This window comes from Anomaloglossus baeobatrachus, chromosome 6 (genome assembly GCF_048569485.1).
Source record: "Anomaloglossus baeobatrachus isolate aAnoBae1 chromosome 6, aAnoBae1.hap1, whole genome shotgun sequence".
NCBI lineage: Eukaryota > Metazoa > Chordata > Amphibia > Anura > Aromobatidae > Anomaloglossus > Anomaloglossus baeobatrachus.
Window position 1 is genome coordinate 577,098,213 of NC_134358.1, and position 23,090 is coordinate 577,121,302.

At 45.4% G+C, this 23,090-nt stretch overlaps 1 long non-coding RNA gene and 1 pseudogene across 4 annotated transcripts in view; one reads left to right on the forward strand and one right to left on the reverse strand.

Annotated features, from left to right (window-relative positions):
• Positions 1-23,090, forward strand: part of LOC142243719 (uncharacterized) — a 680,256-nt pseudogene that overhangs the window by 645,393 nt on the left and 11,773 nt on the right.
• Positions 6,163-23,090, reverse strand: part of LOC142243720 (uncharacterized) — a 109,023-nt gene continuing 92,095 nt past the window's right edge. For 2 of the 4 annotated variants that reach the window (XR_012724396.1, XR_012724394.1), the window contains 4 exons: positions 8,359-8,745; positions 7,790-8,259; positions 7,610-7,688; positions 6,163-6,251 (listed from right to left, as the gene is read on the reverse strand). This is a non-coding gene — a long non-coding RNA (uncharacterized LOC142243720). The remainder of the gene's footprint in view (positions 6,252-7,609; positions 7,689-7,789; positions 8,260-8,358; positions 8,746-23,090) is intronic. The other 2 variants (XR_012724397.1, XR_012724395.1) reach the window with 2 other exon arrangements.

Here is a 23,090-nt window from a genome sequence, read left to right on the forward strand (position 1 = left end):
TGCGGTCTCTCTCTGGCTAATGAGTAATTCTTGCCTCGGTCAGTGACTTGATATCACATGCAGTGCGGTCTCTCTCTGGCTAATGAGCAATTCTTGCCTCGGTCAGTGACTTGATATCACATGCAGTGCGGTCTCTCTCTGGCTAATGAGTAATTCTTGCCTCGGTCAGTGACTTGATATCACATGCAGTGCGGTCTCTCTCTGGCTAATGAGCAATTCTTGCCTCGGTCAGTGACTTGATATCACATGCAGTGCGGTCTCTCTCTGGCTAATGAGTAATTCTTGCCTCGGTCAGTGACTTGATATCACATGCAGTGCGGTCTCTCTCTGGCTAATGAGCAATTCTTGCCTCGGTCAGTGACTTGATATCACATGCAGTGCGGTCTCTCTCTGGCTAATGAGCAATTCTTGCCTCGGTCAGTGACTTGATATCACATGCAGTGCGGTCTCTCTCTGGATAATGAGTAATTCTTGCCTCGGTCAGTGACTTGATGTAACATGCAGTGCGGTCTCTCTCTGGCTAATGAGCAATTCTTGCCTCGGTCAGTGACTTGATATCACATGCAGTGCGGTCTCTCTCTGGATAATGAGTAATTCTTGCCTCGGTCAGTGACTTGATGTAACATGCAGTGCGGTCTCTCTCTGGCTAATGAGCAATTCTTGCCTCGGTCAGTGACTTGATATCACATGCAGTGCGGTCTCTCTCTGGCTAATGAGCAATTCTTGCCTCGGTCAGTGACTTGATATCACATGCAGTGCGGTCTCTCTCTGGCTAATGAGCAATTCTTGCCTGTGTCTCTGACTTGATGTAACATGCAGTGCGGTCTCTCTCTGGCTAATGAGTAATTCTTGCCTCGGTCAGTGACTTGATATCACATGCAGTGCGGTCTCTCTCTGGCTAATGAGCAATTCTTGCCTCGGTCAGTGACTTGATATCACATGCAGTGCGGTCTCTCTCTGGCTAATGAGCAATTCTTGCCTCGGTCAGTGACTTGATATCACATGCAGTGCGGTCTCTCTCTGGATAATGAGTAATTCTTGCCTCGGTCAGTGACTTGATGTAACATGCAGTGCGGTCTCTCTCTGGCTAATGAGCAATTCTTGCCTCGGTCAGTGACTTGATATCACATGCAGTGCGGTCTCTCTCTGGCTAATGAGCAATTCTTGCCTCGGTCAGTGACTTGATATCACATGCAGTGCGGTCTCTCTCTGGCTAATGAGCAATTCTTGCCTGTGTCTCTGACTTGATGTAACATGCAGTGCGGTCTCTCTCTGGCTAATGAGTAATTCTTGCCTCGGTCAGTGACTTGATATCACATGCAGTGCGGTCTCTCTCTGGCTAATGAGCAATTCTTGCCTCGGTCAGTGACTTGATATCACATGCAGTGCGGTCTCTCTCTGGCTAATGAGTAATTCTTGCCTCGGTCAGTGACTTGATATCACATGCAGTGCGGTCTCTCTCTGGCTAATGAGTAATTCTTGCCTCGGTCAGTGACTTGATATCACATGCAGTGCAGTCTCTCTCTGGCTAATGAGCAATTCTTGCCTCGGTCAGTGACTTGATATCACATGCAGTGCGGTCTCTCTCTGGCTAATGAGTAATTCTTGCCTCGGTCAGTGACTTGATATCACATGCAGTGCGGTCTCACTCTGGCTAATGAGCAATTCTTGCCTCGGTCAGTGACTTGATATCACATGCAGTGCGGTCTCTCTCTGGCTAATGAGTAATTCTTGCCTCGGTCAGTGACTTGATATCACATGCAGTGCGGTCTCTCAGGATTAAGTTGCTGGAATCTTTGCCGTTCATCTAGAGAATTCTGCGTGTTGCGTTTGTTCAGAGCTATAACATGTTCCTGCCTTTCTGGTATAAACCTCATGTGCTGCACACAGGTGTCATACAGCGCCCTCTAGGGGTAGTGTGTGAGAAGCACGCTGAGAAATGGTAGTGATGTGACTTAGCACTTTTTCCCATAAATCTGATACATCACAGGAAGGTTCATCTTTGACTCGTTCCAGGTTTTCTCTAACCTTCCATGTAAGATTACTGGAGCGTTCCGTCTCCTCACCGGACTGTGCATAGAAGCCTATACTGCCTTCATCTGATTGTGGGTCCTTCCTCCGCCATTATACCGGGCACAATGGGGCTGCAGCGATGTGTCTGCTGGAGTCTGGCAGGGTCTGTGCTGAGGGAGGCTGGGCTGTGGTTGCACACACTGGTGACTCCTGTATGCTGCGAGCAGACGCTCCAGACCCTGGCGCTGTGTCACTATGGGAGCTGCAGTCTGGCTTTACACATGTGTCCAGCAGAGTCCTTTTTACTATTCTGACTCCATAACTAGGCTGCGAGTGTGCGGCGCTTCAGACACTGAGTAATGGTACATAGAGACCTCCAAAGGCACACGCGGAGAGACTTCCTCACACAGCTAGACTCCGCTGCACAGGCACGTATGACGATCCTGAAGAAGGGGCATTTACAGATGAAGTCTTGTAATTCTGCAGTTACAGGAGGTAACAAGGACTATTCTGAACCAGGGGTGCAAAGACCCGAGCCCCATAACATGGCTGCCACACACAGAATGAGGAGGAAGGAGGGGTTACTGACATCACAGCTGCCTACAGGGAGAGAGGAAAGACAAACTTCTAAAAAGCAAACCTATCTCATAGCAACACAACAGCCACAGTACAAGGGCCATACAATACTGTCTGTATAATCCCAAGTCGTGTGCATGAAGATGGTTTCTTCCCTCTTCTCATGTATTTGTTATTATTGTCGGCAGCACGTCCTCTATTTACACAGGGGGATGTGCTGCCGACAGTGATAATATTTATACTTGTGTAAAATATACCATCAATGACAATTTTGGGGGGTTTGACGCTTACACTGGGCAATGATCCAGAAGAACATTAGTAGAATGGATTCTTTATTCTGTCTTCCCCCCAACTAAATGACACTTAGGCTATGTGCGCACGTTGCACAAATACATGCAGTTACGCTGCGCTTTGTAGCGCAGCGTAACTGCATGCGTCCTGCGTCCCCTGCACAGTCTATGGAGATTGTGCAGGGGCCGTGCGCACGTGGCGTTTTAGAGCATGTCACTTCTTCCGTGCGCTTTGCCGGCAGCCCCCGCTCTGTCTATGGCGGGAGCTGCAGGCAGAGCGCATGGAATCGGCTTTTTTTTTTTTCCACTACGGACATTTCTGCAGTGACTGTACTCAACGTGCGCACATAGCCTTAAAGCGTAACTGTCATTTTAATTTGTACCTAATAATAATGTAGAGCAAGAGATTATAAGACACTTTCAGATATACTTTATAAATCTAATCAGACAGTAACCCTTTCAAAACCCATCGGAAGATGTCCCCCTAGGATGTTTCTAAACCAGACAGAAGCTCGTTGTCAGGGAAAATCCATCTTCAGCTCCACACAAACTGAATACGGCCTTCTGATGGTGGAAGCCTACAGAGTGTGAGGTCCCAGCAGCAGCTGATGCAGGGTCAGTTTACCTCAGGCTGCGGCACAGTGCTGAACTCTGTCAGGGTGTGAGCACAAGCTCCTCTGCCCTCCCTCACACAAGCTGATTTGATTTGTCTTCCTGCTATTCTCCACAGTGACTTCTTAGTGCTTGATCAGCTACTTGCTTGTCACACAGCCCCCCTGCACTGTGCACACAGCCCCCCTGCACTGTGCACACAGCCCCCCTGCACTGTGCACACAGCCCCCTTGTCCCTGCCCAGTGCACAAGCTTCTCTGATGTCTTCTAGCTCCTGCTCAGTAACATGGCACTTCTCAGCTGCTGCCTCCTGTGCTGCTGGGATTGGAGGGATGAGGTAAGGAAAGAGCCTGCAAGGAGCGTCAACAGGAAACAGGACAGGGTCATAGGGGTCAATAGTGGTGGAAAATGCAGCACCCTCACATCCCTCCCATCTGCAGTTTCATGCATTGTTTTTGCATATACAGATACCTATGTCTTGTGAATACATTCGAATTAGGTTCCAGTTTGGGGCTCCCTCTTCTGGTAAGTGCTGGTAGTGCAGTTGACTTGCTGAATGGGAACCAGCCAGCTGAGGAGAATTGGCAATCAGGCCTTTCTGAATAGGCCTAAATAACTGAGTAGTTTGCTCTTGTTCCCTGCCAGTGCTCAATGTATCTCCTGTGTGCTAAAGACATTCTGCAGCCAGCCCTTCCTGCTGTGTATACAAGAACTCCTTTCAGATAAGTTAGTCTTTGTACCTCTGCTGATGGTTTTCACTTTCTTATTGTTTTTTTCTGTTTTGATACTAATGTTTAATTCCTGATTTTGCCTTGTGGAGTTGGATAATTCCCTGCTGGGAATGACTGTGTGCTTTGCTCCATGTTCAGCTAGGTATTGTGTTTTTTCATGCTTGGTACTAAAGTCAGTCTTTCTTCTATATTAGTATATTTCTTGGATCCCAGTAACACCAGAGTACTGATATAGTGGGGGAGAGCCTGTGTAGGCTCAGTATTTTTCCATATTAGGCATGCTGGTATTTACTAGGGTTGCTCTTTCCTATATAGATAATTTGGGCCTCATCTTTGCTGAATCTGTTTTACAGCTATGTATTGTGCTTTACTATATCATCGTAGTCTTTACATGTGGGGGGCTATCTATATCTTTGGGAACTACTCCGAGGCAGATTAGCTTTTCTAATATTTCTCTCTATAAGGATATTTAGTTCTACGGCTGTGTTGAGGTGACCAGGTCATCGTAGGCACGTCCCACAGATACTTCTAGTTATGTGTCAGTATTAGGTCTGCAGTCCGTTGAAGTTCTAGCCACTCTGGTTACTTATTGGGTTTCCGAGTTTTTTGTCCTTTTCTGATCCTCCTCGGTCACTGAATCATAACACCTATGTTTTGTGTAAAACACCGTCTGAGACGCCAAACCCATCTTTTAACCCCCCCCCCCTCAACCATTTTGAGATGCAAAACCTTCATAAAAGCTTTCATAAAGCCGAAACGTTGGCTTTACTTTTGGTTGTGGTACACTTTTTTTGCAGAAAATAAAAAGTAATAATAAAGTATTTATTTCACGTTGTCCCTTGAGTGCTGGAGATAATCTCTTCAAAATACAACTTGGACACCCAGACTGGTCTTCATTCAGTCTTCACAATTAAAACATTTCAGGCAGACAGCAGGACAGCAAGACAGTGGCATCAATCACCCCCCATTTCCTCCATAGTGTCTTTGCACACCAGGGAAGTATGGTCCATGCAACACACAGGATGTGGGCTGGTATTTCCAATTTAAAAAGTGAGCACACAACAACCGTACCTTCTGCAACAGCGCATTCAGAAATTTCTGCAAAACCAGGTTGATTCATGCAGTGTATATGTGATGTCACCAAGGCGTAGTGCTGCCACAAGATTTGCACCGTTATTGCATACGGCCTTCCTTGGCTCCAGATTCACTGGAGACAGCCATTCATCAGACTGGGCCTGTATAGTGGTTCATAACAAGTTTGCAGCTGTGTGACTGCATTCTCCAATACATATTAAGTTAAGCACTGCCTGATTACATTGGCTTACACACAGGATATGGCCTGGAATTTTCAATGTAAAAAGCAAAAGATGCATCAGTGACAGGCATAGGCCTCTTGCTCCCACAAAAGATAGTTTGGAAACCCTACTTGGAGCCTCCACATGTCCAGAAAATTAAGGTCAGGTGACAGGAAAAGTGGCAATAATTGGCACAGACTACAAATTGTCCAACAAAGCAACCTGGCTGCATGGGACCGGCCCTATACCAAGGCCAGAACCAGCATTTCTACTTTTATCAGAGACAGCAAGATGACAGAAAGGAATAGGCCTCTTGCTCCCAGAACCCTGCACTACACTATTGCCTAGTCTGCAAAATCTGTGCCTAGGGTAACAAAGCCATTTGACTTCCACGACTTGTTCATCTTTATGAAAGCTGAGAGAACGCTGGCGGTGGGGCAGACCAACACTTTCAAGTCATGACTGATGAGCTCAGGCCACCCTTCCATTTTTGGTACTGTAGAGGAAGCTCTGCTACACTGGTGTATAGGTGCTCAGAGGTAATAATAGACAATAATAGAGGATAACCTCGGCACTCTAAATCTCCCAAATTGAGTCAGTAAGTCACAACGGATAGTAATGCAAAATCACTCTTTATTGGTCCGTTTTTAGAAAGTCTTATAAGCATATATGTTTTTGTCCAAAACAAGTAACAATTGACGTTTCGGCCTGAGCCTTCGTCAGATTGGACTTATCTGCATATAATGAAAAAATAACAATAATCAGTATCACATAAGAGTGAGAGAACAATAGTATAGACTTAAACAATGTAGAGGTACAATCAGGATGTAGCAAAAAATGAAACATATGATATAAATGCCATAATACAGAATAAAGGACAATACAGTAATATCATATGTGGGGTCAGAGTAAATTAGACAACCCTGGTGCGAAAAAGATGTCAATCATAAAGTAACCATGTGCAGTAGGTGAAAAACTACACTATGCATGGCAGAGCTGATGGGTAGACCGACCATAGAAAAAGAGAAATAACGAGAAAAGAAGGGAAAAAAGGGTGGAGAAAAGGTGGAGAGAAAGTGGAGAAAAAGTGGAGAAGAAGTGGGAGAAGAAGTGGGAGAAGAAGTGGGAGAAGAAGTGGGAGAAGAAGTGGGAGAAGAAGTGGGAGAAGAAGTGGGAGAAGAAGTGGAGAGGAAGTGGAGAGGAAGTGGAGAAGAAGTGGAGAAGAAGTGGAGAAGAAGTGGAGAGGAAGTGGAGAAGAAGTGGAGAGGAAGTGGAGAAGAAGTGGAGAGTAAGGGGAGAAGAAGTGGAGAGTAAGGGGAGAAGAAGTGGAGAAGTGGAGAGGAAGTGGAGAGTAAGGGGAGAAGAAGTGGAGAGAAAGGGGAGAGAAAGGGGAGAAGAAGTGGAGAGAAAGGGGAGAGTAAGGGGAGAAGAAGTGGAGAAGAAGTGGGAGAAGAAGTGGGAGAAGAAGTGGGAGAAGAAGTGGGAGAGGAAGTGGGAGAGGAAGTGGGAGAAGAAGTGGAGAAAAAGTGGAGAAAAAGTGGAGAAGAAGTGGAGAAGAAGTGGAGAAGAAGTGGAGAGGAAGTGGAGAGGAAGTGGAGAGTAAGGGGAGAAGAAGTGGAGAGTAAGGGGAGAGTAAGGGGAGAAGAAGTGGAGAAGAAGTGGAGAGGAAGTGGAGAGTAAGGGGAGAAGAAGTGGAGAAGATGTGGAGAGAAAGGGGAGAAGAAGTGGAGAGAAAGGGGAGAGAAAGGGGAGAAGAAGTGGAGAGAAAGGGGAGAAAAGGGGAGAAGTGGAGAGAAAGGGGGGAAGAAGTGGAGAGAAAGGGGGGAAGAAGTGGAGAGAAAGGGGGGAAGAAGTGGAGAGAAAGGGGGGAAGAAGTGGAGAGAAAGGGGAGAAGAAGTGGAGAGAAAGGGGAGAAGAAGTGGAGAGAAAGGGGAGAAGTGGAGAGAAAGGGGAGAAGTGGAGAGAAAGGGGAGAAAAGGTGGAGAAAGAAGGGTGAAAAAGGACAAAAATGGAGAGAAGGAAGAGAGAGGGAGTGGAAAAGGAAAGAGGAAAAGCGGCTATGAATAATGTGTAGGTAGTATATATGACTCACCAAGAACATATAATTGTGATTGGTACGTCAATCAAGAGAGCCGGACAATGCAAAGCAGTTTATGCTGTTGTGTGCTTCACTATCAAGAGAAACATATACGATAAGGAAGGACCACATAGAACTAATGCACAGGTAAATAATGATGGTAAGCATATGTCTGTGTCAACCAACGTGAAATACCTGTTGCTTAAGGACCGTTATAAGGTAATATGGATTGTGCAGAACCTGCCAGGTGCTATAGTAACCCAGCCTAGAAGTGCTGGGGAGGTAGAGCAATAGCGTCTAATGTGAACAACGCTATAATGAGAAAACATATGATAGACAAACAATAATCACTCAAATATCATTAAGTAAATTTCTGTTGATAGGTAAGGTGTTAAAATTGCCATTGTGTACCTGTATGTTAGCCTTGTTAGTATAGCACTATCACAAGAACAGTATAAGATTGCTGGGACGTTTTCCACAGAATAATCCTTATGGGAAGCGTGCTGTGGGATATAGGTACCTCTAGGAGAGTATATAAAATCATTAAGGGTCCATGCTAATGTAAACGTGATACACCAAAAAAGGTTGGGAGCAAAGTATTACCTAAGCAGGATGGCCAAGGGTTAATGCAGCCGGTGGCACCGGAAGGATATCAGGCCAAGGTCCTGGTGTGGTGAGAGAAGAGGTATATATAACAAAACGGAGGATACAAGTTAAAGCCATGTAGGGTAGAGAGGGACAGAAGGTCGGTTGCCATTACTCACCTCACCGCTTGTGGACGTGCGTTCAGTACTAGCGCGCTCCTGTGCAGTGAGCTATGTCCAGCGTGCGAGGGTTCTTGAAGGAGAAGTGGGTGGGACTCTGCAGATCACTTCCTACGTGTGGAACGCAGGAAGTAAGGAGGTGGAACGCACGCCACGCATGCGCAGTGCGCGCTATACCTCCAGTGACGAATCTGGGTGTGACTAGAGCTGCGTCCACATGGTATGTTTAAGCCAATGCAGGGGGAGGAGGGTGACCACTGTACAAGTGCCTGGAAAGTCGGAGGAAGCCGCTGCCATGTATTCAAGTGCCATATACATTAAGAGGTGGTAGTGTAGTAATTCTTAGAGGTGCTGGTAAGTGCACTAATTCTGTGGTGATTAACGTTTCTGGAAAAAGAAAGAAACGTATTAGTTATAGGATTATAACAGAGACTCTACATGATGATGATGTCATAGGATAAGGCATATGCAATCAAAGTCACCAGTGGAAAAATTTAGGACATACATTGGTATAAACAGGAACTAGTAGACATGTAAGCAAATAGACAATACAGATAAGGATAACATCCTATGGGAGAAATAGGAATCAAACCGCATATAGGTGCAAAAATAACAATCCTGCATGTCAAAACCAACCAAAAAACTGGGATTAGGAAAAAAAGGGAAATGACCTATAATGATGTTTCATATTTACGGTTAAGACCGTGGGGTTCTAGTGTGCCTAAGGTGTGGATCCACCAAGCCTCCCTGTCAAGTAACCTTTTGACCCTATTACCACCTCTCCGCATGACATCAACCTGGTCAATAACCTGAAATTTGAGTTGGGAAATTTGATGTCCTGCCATGCGGAAATGATGGGGTATGGGTAACAAGGTATTGCCACATCTGATGTCGGATTTGTGCCGACTTATGCGGTCCCGGATATGTTGAGTGGTCTCCCCAACATACCCGAGACCGCATGGGCACTTAATGTAATATACCACAAAGGTACTCTTGCATGTATAGAAACCCTGGATCTGAAATTTTTTGCCCGTCATACCATGCGTGAAGGTGTTCCCCTTGATGACGTTAGCACATTGCGCACAACCCAGACAAGGGAAGGTGCCCCTCTGCTGGGTATCCAAGAATGTCTGACGTGGAACAGTTTTCGTGGAACCTATGTCAGCCCGTACCAATTTGTTCCTTAAATTAGGGGATCTCTTGTGGCAGAAGAGAGGTAAATTATGAAAAGCCTCAATTTTCGGGTATGCTGACTTGAGCAGAGGCCAATGTTGACAAATAATCTTCCTCACCATAGGTTGGAAGGGATGATATGTCGTGACACATGTTACCTGGCTCTGAGATGTGGTGTTACGCTGAGGTGTGGAGGATTTCATGTCAGCCAAATGTCGGGGATAACCCCTCTGTATAAATTTCTGACTCATCTCCTCATGACGTAAGGACCTAGTCTCAGATTTACTGACAAGCCTGTCCACACGGGTATGCTGTGATATGGGTAGGGTTCTTTTTACATGTCTTGGATGATTGCTGGTATAGAAGAGGAGGCTATTCCTATCCGTAGGTTTGACGAATATGTCGGTTGCCAGGAGGCCGTTGTCCTCCCGTATAACCAGACAATCAAGGTAGTTAATACGATGTTGATCGTGGTGGAGAGTAAAGGTGAGTCCAGGCATAAACCCATTAAGGTCGGCAAAGAATTCAAGGAGAAGATTCAGTTCACCATCCCATACCAAAAAGACATCGTCAATATATCTTTGCCAGAGTAAGGCATGTCTATTGATGAGTGGGTTGGGATGGATGAAACGGTCCTCAAAAGAGGCCATAAAGATGTTGGCGTAAGGGGGCGCCATGTTCGAACCCATGGCGGTCCCCTTACGCTGCATGTAAAACTGATCCTGGAACAGGAAATGATTTTTCTAGAGTACAATCTTAAGAAGATCAAGGCAAAATTCTTGGTTATCAACTGGCAGAGTAGTGAACTCGTTAAAAAACCAGTGCACTGCTTTGATACCCTCATCATGTGAATTGCTTGTATATAAGCTGTTCACATCAAGTGTCACCAGGTATGCATTGTCTGGAATATGGTGGAGGTCTCTAATGATATCAAGGCAGTGAGAAGTGTCCTTCACATACGATGGTATAAGGGGTATAAAGGGTGAGAGAATTTTATCGATCGTTTTGGCCAGAGGGGAGAGTATGGAATCTGTGGACGCTCCTATAGGACTACTGGGGGGGCGAGTGAGATTCTTATGGATCTTAGGCAATGTATAAAAGACGGGGACTGTGGGATGTGGATTAAGCAAGAAGCTAGCCAGCTTCTGATCTATGATGCCTAGTTGTAGGTACCGTGTTGAGAGGGATTTGATAAGAGAAAAGATAGATGGTGTGGGATCCCTCACTAAGCTCAGGCCACCCTTCCATTTTTGAACACCAAAATGCAAACGGGTCTAAGCCCACCCTCTGTCACATGGCATAAACAATGAACTCTAGATACTCCTGTACTAGCATTTTCATTTTAAAAAATCAAGAGATTCATGAGTGACAGGTGTACGCCTCTTGCTCCCACAACCCTGGCACTAGAAACAAGACACAACTTGGAGACCATATTGGATTCTTGATATTTAAAAACCTTTCAGGCAGGCAGCAGTACAGAAGCTTCAATTCACCCCACATTTCCCCATAGTCTGTTTGCACAGCAGGGAGTTATTGTCCATGCAACACCCAGGACTGGGCCTGGCATTTTCATTTTCATTTAAAAAATCAAGAGATGAATGAATGACACTGGTCTAGGCCTCTTGCTCACAGAACCCTGCCAATACATGCAAGACACAACTTTGAGACCCAGGTTGGAGTCTTCATATTTAGAAACCTTTTTGGCAGACAGCAGGACTGCGGCATCAATTTCCCCTCCCCATTTCCCCATTGTCTGTTTGTACACCAGGGAAGTATGGTCCATGCAACACACAGGATGTCACATCGGTGTCTTACATGGGTCAAAAACACCAGGCATGGTCACTTCCGTAACAGCTGACGGGCTCTCACTCATACCAGCTGTAGCGGGTAAACAATTCAAGGTTATGCGGTTAGAGATCTATGTGAAAATAGTTTCCACGGTGATGCAGGAGAAGGAAGAAGCAGCAGACGCGGTTGATTTGGTGGGTAGGCCCAGTAGTTTGAATTTCAGCACAGTAAGATTCCCACATTAAGGCATGTTTCTTGCGCATGTTCCGGTTCCTTCATGTAGTACTCAATTTATTTTAGTTTTTGCCTCTACTGACTCATTTACCACGTTGGCAGATAACGGAAGTTGGGTCATCCTTTGCGCTCTCAAATAATGCCCAGGCTAAGCCACCCTTCCTGCAAACTGCAGATCCACAACTGCTGCTGGCCACAGCCAGAGTTGTGACTGAGGATGCAGTGTTTCTCATGGTTGCATCACTGCGTGTTTGTATGGGGGTCCGCACCAAGGACAACTGCAACGAAGACCTCCGTGAAGACAACCTAGCTTTTGGTGGCAATTCACGGAATGAAGACTCCATTTGGTAAGGCCACAGCTTAGCAATCAAGATCTGATGCAGCACATGCAGGCGTTCCTGCAAATATGATGAAGAAAAGCACCTCTGAAAAGAATCATCAAAGCAATATGGGACCAAGTAAACCAATTTCTTAACCAAGAAGAAATATTGTAGGTTGCAGGATACAACATGGCTGGAAAGAGGGCAGTGGTCCAATAACTCAATGGAAAGGAACTGTTTTGGATCAAGTACTAGTCAACCCTTCTCTTTATCTTATAAAATATGATGGATTTGATTGTGTGTGTATAGGCTTGAGCTTCACAAACATGAAAGGGTGTCTGCTTTCCAAGTTCAACCAGATAATGTTGCATTATCCCAAATCAGCAATGTTCATTTCGCAGAGGGGGTGGCACTGGGGGCACCTGAAGGGAAGACCTCCATGAAGACAACCTGCCTTTTAGTGGTACTTCATGGTTGAAAATCTCTTTGCATGTGAGGTGGAAAGAAAGGGTATAATTTTCATGTAGACTGTAACGATATCATCAGACTTGGAGTTACTCACTTTCACCCTAGCTTGCAGCATTGCTGACCTTGCATACACAGATGAATGAACACTTAATTTGGGAATTGCCAACGTAACCTTCTTGGCTTCCTACTCTTCCGTATCTGTTGAGCTACACAGCTGCGTGCCTCTGGGTTCACATCTAGTGGAATCTACAATTTCATCATCGGGCTCTATGTTGTCTCACTCCTCCTCTTCCTGATCTAACATCGCAGGACACATGCGCTTCAGGTATCTGAGTATCATCATCATCACCTCCACCCCGGGGGTTAACGTCAGTTGATGAGGGTGGGTATCCTGTTTGAACTCTACTTTGTCCAGGCCAGGCTTAAAGTGAGAAAGATTTTGGTCATCGGTGCAGATACTTTTCTCTGCTTGAGTCTGGGAATCTTTGGAGCGGACCTGTGATGATCATGGGATACAATGTGTGAACAGCTCTTGAGACTGGCAAATTTTTGGTACACGACAGTCAATTTGCCAGTTGGAGATTTGTGACACAGGGAAAAAAAGTGTAATTGTGATGGCACATCTGGAGAATGAACTGTGTGTGATGTTGAGGTAGAGGAGGAGAAGGAGGAGCGGCCACTTGATGCAGCGCTTGCCATCCACTCCAGCACACATTGTTTATCAGACTCATTTGGATGTTGAAGTGATGTGCAGCTGCCAAAGAAATCTAGTGTAGTAGGCTGTCCAGTAACGGACGTTGTCACATTTCTCTTGGGATAGGATGAGCCGGTGTTTGCTCACTGGACCTTTGACTAACAGAACCTCCCGCATGTACACCTCCAACATCCCGTCTACTAACTCTTCCATGACAACTTCATCGTGACTTAACACTCATGGTTAATGTACTCTTCCCCATTCAAACCGATGTTTTGTAACCTTACAGCCACACCTGTCACACACCTGACACAAAAGATAATTTATTTCATGCCTGAGTTGTCAATATTAATAATATTAAACAGTAGGAGTGCACCACTAAATGCGTATATATTAAACAATATACCAATAAGGTGCTTGCTAATGCAATATAGGAGTAAGCCATTAACAGGGAGAAAAGATATTGCACATGAAGAAGCAAGCACATCCAGGATAATAGAATAAAACAAGTACAAAACAAAGAATAAAAACAATTAAAACAATTTATCACAATGCGTGATAACCAACACCAAGAAAAATGTATATATAATAATTGTAAATAGAAAGATATAAGATCTCACAACCCACAGGACTTAAGCCCCCGCCACACACAGAGATAAATCTGCAGCAGATCTGTGGTTGCAGTGAAATTGTGGACAATCAGTGTCAGGTTGTGGCTGTGTACAAATAGAACAATATGTCCATGATTTCACTGCAACCACAGATCTGCCAAAGATTTATCTCAGTGTGTGACAGGGCCTTAAAGCCCGCTTTACACGCTACAATATATCTTACGATGTGTCGGCGGGGTCACGTCGTAAGAGACGCACATCCGGCATCATAAGTTACATTGTAGCATGTGACAGCTACGTGCGATTGTGATTGAACGTAAACCGTTCATCGCATGCACGTCGTTCAAAAGCTAAAAATTCAAACAATTGGCTCCCACATCTGATCCATAAGGATCAGGTGGGTTTTGTCCGATATCGCCAGGCGGGAGACAACACTCGAAGGATTTTGAATTTGGTGGACGTGGTGAATAAGGGAGGAACTGAAGCATTGCTTGTGGGGCTGGACGCAGAGAAGGCTTTCGACAGGCTGGATTGGTCCTTCATGTTCACTGTTTTGGGCCATTTCGGCCTGTCGGGACCATTTGTATCGGCACTCAGGGGATTGTATTCTTCTCCTGCAGCGAAAATCCGCCTCCCCAACGCGCATTCAGGGCCCCTTCTTATCAGAAACGGTACTAGGCAGGGGTGCCCGTTGTCCCCCTTGCTTTACGTTCTTAGCATTGAACCGCTGGCGGCGCATATTAGGCATAATCCAGATATTATGGGGATCAAAGTACGAGAGAAGTCCTTCAAAATAGCCTTATTTGCGGATGATGTCCTGCTGTCTCTGACCAACCCTATGATCTCCCTACCAAACCTCCACAAGGTAATAGCCCAATACGCTAAACTTTCGGGATATAAACTTAATTCGGACAAAACTGAGGCCTTACCTCTTAACATTCCGGAGGCTAAATTACAGTCCCTTAAACAAAATTTTAAGTTTTCTTGGCGCACAGACTCTCTGCGATATCTCGGAGTCAAGATAACTCCTAACTACAAGACAATATATCAGGCAAATTTCCCACCCTTGATGCGAGAAGTTGAAAATAGTCTAAAGAAATGGTCGTCCCTACAGATCTCCTTTTTAGGTAAAATTGCCACAATTAAAATGTCAATCATTCCTAAATTCCTGTATTTGTTCGAAACTCTCCCAGTACGAGTACCCCTAGGAGTGCTAAAAAAGGTTCAATCATTGCTCATGCGTTTTATTTGGCACTCGGGGCGACATAGAATCCCAGATTCGGTTCTGTGTACACCACGTTCTAAAGGAGGCTTGTCCTGCCCAAATATCACACTCTATTATTATGCCTCACACCTACGTTGCCTGGCCTCCTGGACAACTCTACCAGCCTTCAATAAATGGACAGAAATAGAGAAGCTTTGGATGGCTCCTTTTCATCCAGGCTCTCTGATATGGGGCCGACCTGTCGATACTCCCTCTAGGGACCTCTTGGGCCCAATTGCATTCACAAGAGACTTGTGGCGACAGTGTAGGATGAAGTTCCAGTTGGCATCACAGTCTTCCTTGTTGACCCCCTTCCTGTTCACCCCACATCTAACGTTGGGTATGAACCCGGAGGTGGTCAGGCGGTGGGCAGAGGCAGGTCTCTATTGCTTTCGGGACATAGTCAACCCAACTACACTGAAACTCAGGCCATTTTCGGACTTGCGACACAAATATAAATTACCCTTTCATCTATATTTCTCGTACCAGCAGATATCACACTTCTATACAGATGTTATGGGACAGGGGGAGGTAAACCGCCCTTCGGCATTTGAGACTCTCTGCTCTGGTCGGTCCTCGACCAGGGGACTAATCCCAGCTATTTACGCAATACTGGCAGCGGGGAATCCCTCGGTCGCAGTGAAGCACGCATATATGAGGAGATGGGAGGGCTGGCTGGGGAGACCGTTGTCGGAGGCTCTCTGGTCGGTCATATGGGCAAGGACATTTAGGTCCTCAATTAGTACTCTTTATAAAGAAAACCAAGTTAAAGTACTCATGACATGGTACCATACCCCGGAACTACTGCATAAATTTAATCGTGACTGCCCAGATGTGTGTTGGAGATGCGGGCTTGGCGGGGCATCCTTATATCATATATTTTGGACCTGCCCAGCCATAGAGGGTTTCTGGGGGGAGGTGGAAACCCTGATAGGCAGACTGGTTGGTAAAAATGTAAGCAGGGACCCGGTGGTCTACCTATTGAATGCCCTCCCATCGTTCCTAAGTAAGCCAGAGATAAAATTGTTGCTTCATATTCTTACAGCTGCCAAGTGCTTGGTGGCTTTGTTCTGGAAAAGGGTAGCGCCTCCGTCTGTGTCAGATCTGTACGCTCGAGTAACAGATGTCAGAAGTATGGAGAGACTGACGGCTCAGCTTCATAACACAATGGATGGGTTCACAACAACTTGGTCTCTGTGGGACACTTTTGCGAGTTCATATCAGATATAGGGTAAAGAAGGTTTCTGTTGTATTGAATGTTTTTTTTTGCATTGTCTATTATTGAAATCGGGAATTTGCAATTGAGACCTCCAGGGTGGGTTCCGACCCCTGTCTTCTTTTGCTCGTATATGGAATAACAAACTGTTTATTTCCCATTTTCCTTCCGATATGCCCCTATTGCATTGTATTTGATTGCATGCCTGAGAATTATTTCTGATACCTGTGTATTTGTCTTATTTTTGGTTGTAAAAGATGTTTAACAAAATCTTCTCAAAATAAAAAGTTGAAGAAAAAAAAAGCTAAAAATTCAATGTGCGGTTGTTCAATGTTCCTGAGGCAGCACAAATCGCAGTGTGTGACACCCCGGGAACATTGAACAACAACTTACCTGCGTCCCGCGGCTCCCGCCGGCTATGCGGAAGGAAGGAGGTGGGCGGGATGTTTATGTCCCGCTCATCTCCGCCCCTCCGCTTCTATTGGCCGGCTGCCGTGTGACGTCGCAGTGACGCAGAACGTCCCTCCCACTCCAGGAAGTGGATGTTCGCCGCCCACATCGAGGTCCTATGGAAGGGTAAGTATGTGTGACAGGAAATAATCGTTTGTGCGACATGGTCCACAAATAGAACGTGTCGCACATACGATGGGGGCGTGTCACATCGCATACGATATCGTATGCCGAATTGTAAGGTGTAAAGCAGGCTTTATTCAACACCACTATTGGTATACAGAGGATGAACTAATATCGACAATGATCATGACTATGCATATAAACCCATATAGAAGCACATAACACACAAAAAAATGCATGGTATACTCAGATGGAAAAAAATAAAGTTAGGAAAATAAGAGGTAAATTGATCCCCAATATAGCAAGAGCACACACAGCCAGCAACAGTTTGCTTGGTGAGGCCCAAAGCACGTAAATAATGCACAATATACTCAGATGGAAGGGATAAAGTAATAAAGTAAGTAATAAAATGATCCATAAAACAGCAAGACCCCACACAGCTGTCTGGTAACTTGCTTGGTGGAGCAAACCAGACGTACAAATATTTCCCTGAAGAAGCCGCAATAGCAGCGATACGCACGGGACTTCACTGCGCGGCCCACACCTCCTCCTGCCACAGGGTTCATTTCTCCCCATGTGCTTAGTTGATCACTCCCACTAATCGGGAAGGAGCCCGTATATTCTAGGCTCAACCAACAAATCACCGTCTCTGTCTGTGGGTCAGTATTGTCCTTCACTTATCTTGGCTGTGTATCAAAATAAGAGTAACCACATGCAGCTTTTTAAAAAAAAAATATTTAAATAAATAATTTTTAAAAACGATGTGCGGTCCCCCCCAATTTTGATACCCAGCCAAGATAAAGCCGGACAGCTGGGGGCTGGTATTTTCAGACTGGGGAGGTCCATGCTTATTGTACCACTCAACAGCCTAAAAACAGAAACCTGCAGTCGTCCCAAAATTGGTGCATCTATTAAATTACCCAGCTCTTTACCCAGCTCTTCCCAATTGCCCTGTTGTGGTGGCAGTCAGGGTAATGAGGGGGTTAATGGCAGCCCACAGCAGCGACTAAAGGCCACATCTCACTAAGCAACATCGCTGCTGAAGGCACGATTTTTGTGACGCAACAGCGACCTTGCGATGTTGCTGTGTGTGACATCCAGCAACAACCTGGCCCCTGCTGTGAGGTCACCGGTTGTTGCTGAATGTCCTGGACCATTTTTTAGTTGTTGCTCTCCCGCTGTGAAGCGCACATCGCTGTGTGTAACAGCGAGAGAGCAACAACTGAATGTGCAGGGAGCAGGTAGCCGACTTCTGTGGACACTGGTAACCAAGGTAAACATCGGGTAATCAAGAAGCCCTTTCCTTGGTTACCCGATATTAACCTTGGATACTAGCATCTGCCGCTCTCATGCTGCCAGTGCCGGCTCCCTGCTCCCTGCACACATAGCCGGAGTACACATCGGGTAATTAACCCGATGTGTACTCTGGCTAGGAGCGCAGGGAGCCAGCGCTAAGCGGTGTGCTCTCACGCTGCCAGTGCCATCTCCCTGCTTCCTGCACACGTAGCTGGAGTACACATCGGGTAATTAACCCGATGTGTACCCTGGCTAGGAGTGCAGGGAACAGGGAGCCGGCACTGGCAGCATGAGAGCGGTGGACGCTAGTAACTAAGGTAAATATCGGATAACCAGAAGAAGTGCTTTCCTTGGTTACCTGATATTTACCTTAGTTACCAAGCGCAGCATCGCTTCCACGCATCGCTGGGGGCTGGTCACTGGTGAGATCTGTCTATTTGACAGCTCACCAGTGACTATGTTGTGATGCACCAGCGATCCCTGCCAGGTCAGATCGCTGGTGGGATCGCTGGAGCATCGCTTAGTGTGACAGTACCTTTTAGTTCTGGATTAATAATGGCAGGTGTCTAAGAAATCCCCCCCTCACTAATCTGTAAGTGAAAGTAAATAAACACAAACACTGAAAAAATCCTTTATTTGGAATAAAAGACAAAAAAACACCCTCTTCCACCCCTTTATTAACCCCAAAACACCCCTGTAGGTCCCACATAATCCACATGAGGTCCCACGATGATTTAGCTCTCCTACATCTGATTCAGAGCGAGCGGCCATAGAGCATGACGGCACGCTGTGACTGCAGACAGTGGTAATTTCACTCAGGTGATTTGCAATTGTTGGGGGAGACCTCCGGGTCTCTCTCAGGGTCATGGAGTTGGATTTCAAATCAGAACTGCACAGATGTATATGAATCAGGAAAATGACCACACAGAGAAACATGTCTCTATTTGGGAGAAGTGGAGGCCTTCTGCCAGTGTATTCAAAAGTATAACATTTTATACAGCTTTTTGGACAGTCCTGTAAAACAACATTCCTTTAAGTCATTCAGGTGTGTCTGGGAACAGACGAGACTCTACTCGAGAATATTGCTTATTCATGAGTCTAACCGGTTTTCAAAGAACCTATTCTATTGAAGAATGTCAGTTTAGTTATTTATGAGACTACAAACTCATTACTTAGCCCTAATCATAGTTTATTTACATATACAATTCTTGCAACATTTCAGTCAGGTATACATAGAAAGCAATACATAAAACATTCAAAAGACAGATTAATCTTCTTATATTATAATATTATGATACCGGACAAACGATTCATAGCCTAGGCCTTCAAACAATTACAGACATTTCTACGGTTCTCCACCGGTGACAGCAGGTAACTAGACCTCAGGTGAGGTCTAGTTACCTGCTGTCACCGGTGGAGAACCGTAGAAAAAACGCGGGGGGGGAGGTGTTGCTGAAAATTTTACACCATATTCCTGCACCCAATCTACACCTCCTGGCAAAAACAAAGCGGTTTTGTTAAGCATTTTTTGCCGCGGTTTTGATGCAGTTTTCTGCCAAAAGGTCCAAATTTGGTGATGTAATGTCTGCACTAGATTAAGCACCCAATCTATACCTCCTGACAACAAAACATGTTTTTCAATGCGTTTTTTTGGCCCCTTTTTTGCTGCAGTTTTCTGCCAGGAGGTGCAAATGTGGTGCTGAAATGTCTACACCAGATTTCAGCACCACATTTGCTCCAGGCAGAAAAAAAAATGATTTCTTTGCATTTTTGGGCCAAGAGATGCAAATTTGGTGATGAAATGTTGACGCTATATTCCTGCACACAATCTACACCTCCTGGCAAAAAAACACATCAAAACCGCATGAGGTATGATGCGGTAGTGATGCGATTTTTTTTGCCAGGAAATGTAGAATGGCTGCAGGAATATGGTGTAAAAATTTCAGCAACAAATAATAATATAATAATAATATTTATTCATTTATATAGCGCTATTAATTCCATAGCACTTTACATACAATGGCAACACTGTCCCCATTGGGGCTCACATTCTTCGTTCCCTATCAGTATGTTTTTTGGAGTGTGGGAGGAAACTGGAGTACCTGGAGGAAACCCACGCAAACAAGGGGAGAACATACAAACTCCTTGCAGATGGTGTCCTTGGTTGGATTTGAACTCAGGACCCCAGCGCTGCAAGACTGCAGTGCTAACCACTGAGCCACTGTGCCGCCCAAATCTGCATCTCTTGCCAAAACCCCCCCACTGTTTTCTGCCAGGAGATGCAGGTGAATTCATTGAGTTTAATGAGGTCATCAGCAGTCCTCTGAGGTCAGGTTACCTGCAGTCACAGATGGAGGACTGCAGCTGTAACCGCAACTAGCCTGAGTGATGTCACCACTGATCACTGCGGCTCATTAATTCTCTGGAGCTCACAGCGGGTAGTCATGCTCTATGGTCATGCACTGTGAGGTTCAGATGTAGCAGAGCTGAATAGTCGAGGACCTCATGGGGATTACATCAGACCTGAAGGGGTATTTGGGGGTTAATAAAGTGGTGAAAGAGGGCTTTTTTGTCTTTTATTCCAAATAAAGGATTTTTTTGGTGTTAGTGTTTATTTCTTTTCACTTGCAGATTAGTGATGAGGGAGTCTCATAGACGCCTGTCATCACTAATCTAGAGCTTAGTGACAGTTGTGGGCTGTTATTAACCTCTTATATTACCCTGATTGCCACCGCACCAGGGCAATCGAAAAGAGGCGGGTGAAGAGCTAGGCTTGTCGCATCTAACAGGTGGCTGGACCTCTCCAGCCTGAGAATACTAGCCCCCAGCTGTTGGGCTTTATCTTGGCTGGGTACCAAAATTGGGAGGGGGGAGCATGCCATTTTTTTTAAAAATTATTTAAAATTAATTTAAATAAAAAACCCCTCATGGAGTTCCTCTAATTTTGATACACAGCCAAGATAGGCGCACAGCTGGGGCTGTAATCATGGGCTTTATCAGTGCTGGTATCATAATATGGGAAGATCGCATGATAATTGTTTTATTTGTTCATTTCTTTTTATACTGAGATACAGACCCGCAGACAGTTGCACTGCTTTCTCTGCCCACCGGCCATCCTGGTGCCTGTGATTGGTTGCAGTCAGCTGACACGCTGCCACTCAGGATGGGGGTGTGTCTGACTGCAACCAATTACACGCATCAGTAGGTGAAAAAACAGTGAATATTCAATGAGGGTTAATTGTCATCTCTGGAAGGGAATATGTGACCTGGAAGCACTGTGCTGCCATGAGGGATGCTCTGTAAGTACAGTGCGTGCATTCCTACCCTCCTCCATCCCTTCTACCAACATTTTTAATCTTTGGATTATGGTGCCCATAGATTTATCTGGGGCCTGGATTCTGGACCAGAACCGGATTTTTAAAAAAAAGAGAACAGGTTATCTGCGAGTCCACTCATCTCTAGTAACTAACAATACCTACAAATGTGATTGACTGCATGATTTTGAGCAGGCAATGAAAAGTGCCAAGACCTTTATACCCAGTTTGCTAGCAAATTGACAGCAGGCAGTACTAACTAACAATACCTAGAAATGTGGATGACTAATTAGGAGCAGGCTGTAATAAATAGCAATACCTATGTAGATCGTTCACGGCCAACTCTTTAGCAGCACTGACAAGTAGCAATCGCTATTTCTCTCATGAAATGCTGATTTGTGGCACACAGCTTTCCCTACACTGCACGTCCCTATTCTACACTATCGCTCTCCTATCTATCTCCTACCTATCATTAAACTCCTATCTAAGCTCACTGTCCAGCAGCACCGGCGGCAGCACCTCCCTAACATTTCACATTAAGTTAAGAAAAAAAAGGCAGTCGTGTGTGTCTGGCTTCTTACGAGTCCCCATCCCCTCCACTCATTAAACACATCTCCCCATTCATCACACAGCACCACAATCCTATACAAAAGCAGAACATGTTATTAAAAAACAATTTTTTAAACACAGTCAGTGATCGAACAAAACCGAACATTAGTAACATGGGGAAAGTGTTTGGGTTTGCAAATCCCAAACGAACAGGCTAAGGCGGGCTTTGCACGTTGCGATATCGATAACAATGTATTACCGATGCTGCAGCGATAGTCCCGCCCCCGTCGCACGTGCGATATCTAGTGAAAGCTGCCGTAGCAATTATTATCGCTACGGCAGTTTCACACGCACATACCTGCCGTGCGACGTCCCTCTGGCCGACGACCCGCCTCCTTCCTTAGGGGGAGGGTCGTGCGGCGTCACCGTGACGTCACACGGCAGGCGGCCAATTGAAGCGGAGGGGCAGAGATGAGCAGGATGTAAACATCCCGCCCACCTCCGTCCTTCTCATTGCAGCCGGCGGCAGGTAAGGTGAAGTTCCTCGCTCCTGCGGCTTTACACACAGCGATGTGTGCTGCCGCAGGAACGAGGAACAACATCGTACCTGTCGCACCATCGGCATTATGGAAATGTCGGAGGCTGCAGCGATGATACGATAAACGAGCGCAAAAGCGTCGTTATCGTATCAAAAAAGGTTTTACACGTTGCGAAATCGACTGCGACGCCGGATGTGCGTCACTTTCGATTTGACCCCATCGACATCGCACGTGCAATGTCGCAACGTGCAAAGCCGCCCTAAGGCTCGTACCGAAGTTGAAACTGGCAACCCTTTATCTAACAGGTTCGCTCATCTCTAGTAAGGAGCGCTAACCATACCCACACAGTCCTCAAAGGCAGTTTTTATTAGAGCAACAAGATAGAGAAAATATGTCATATGGAACACAATAACATACACTTAGCTGCCATGTCACCCGTAACTAACAACCAGTGCAGATTTTTTTTTCTCTCAAAGAAATGAAATTTACAACTTAAATCAGTTAATAATACAGTTTGGTACATTCCTTACAATTTTTAGGAGATTTTTAGATTTTTTAAAAAAAAAAATATTTTCCAATATTTAGATATATCTAATATTTAGGCTATGTGCGCACTGGAAAATGGAATTTTCTCAAGAAAATTCCGCAGGTATTCAAAGAATACCTCACCCGCGGTAAAAAACCGCGGCAAAC